General features: G+C 40.8%; 1 non-coding gene across 1 annotated transcript; it reads right to left on the reverse strand.

Annotated features, from left to right (window-relative positions):
- Positions 1 to 592: 592 nt before the first annotated feature.
- On the reverse strand, positions 593 to 681 carry trnay-gua. Its single transcript is given in 2 exon segments — positions 593 to 628; positions 645 to 681. It is a non-coding gene; the product is annotated as a tRNA-Tyr (tRNA).
- Positions 682 to 865: the final 184 nt, after the last annotated feature.

Consider the following 865-nt stretch of genomic DNA (forward strand, 5'->3'; position numbering starts at 1 on the left):
TTTCTGACATTATGAATCTACAGTCCTCCGCTCTACCAACTGAGCTATCGAAGGGAACGCATCACTTTTGAGAACACCCAATAACAAGGACATGGACATAACAGAAACCTTTATTACACTGTGGAAATGCTTGTTTAAAACTGGTTCATTGTTGACTAAAGTCAGACTTACCTGCTTGAAATAATTGCAGAAGAACTACACAGAATTAGAAGAACATGTCTCTGTGTTTCACCTGCTAGCGCTGGATGTGGACAAGCTAAGCTTGTCTGAACATTTCAAGCAAAGAAACCCATCTCGGCTTCTAAATAATTGCAGAAGAACTACACGGAATTAGCAGAACATGTCTCTGTGTTTTACCTTCCAGCGCTGGATGTGGACAAGCTAAGCTTGTCTGAACATATCAAGCAAAGAAACCCATCTTAGTTTCTAAAAAATATCAGAAGAACTACACAGAATTGGCAGAACATGTTTCTGTCTCTGCGTTTCACCTGCTAGCACTGGATGTGGACAAGCTAAGCTTGTCTGAACATATCAAGCAATGAAACCCATCTCGGCTTCTTGTTTTGTCAGTCGGACACAAACATAAAGCACCTCCTTCGAGTCGGAGTTGAACCAGTGACCTAAGGATTTCTGACATTATGAATCTACAGACCTCCGCTCTACCAACTGAGCTATCGAAGGGAACGCATCACTTTTGAGAACACCCAACAACAAGGACATGGACATAACAGAAACCTTTATTACACTGTGGAAATGCTTGTTTAAAACTGGTTCATTGTTGACTAAAGTCAGACTTACCTGCTTGAAATAATTGCAGAAGAACTACACAGAATTAGAAGAACATGTCTCTGTGTTTCACCTGCTA

Source organism: Micropterus dolomieu, unplaced genomic scaffold (assembly GCF_021292245.1).
Source record: "Micropterus dolomieu isolate WLL.071019.BEF.003 ecotype Adirondacks unplaced genomic scaffold, ASM2129224v1 contig_2958, whole genome shotgun sequence".
NCBI classification, from domain to species: domain Eukaryota; kingdom Metazoa; phylum Chordata; class Actinopteri; order Centrarchiformes; family Centrarchidae; genus Micropterus; species Micropterus dolomieu.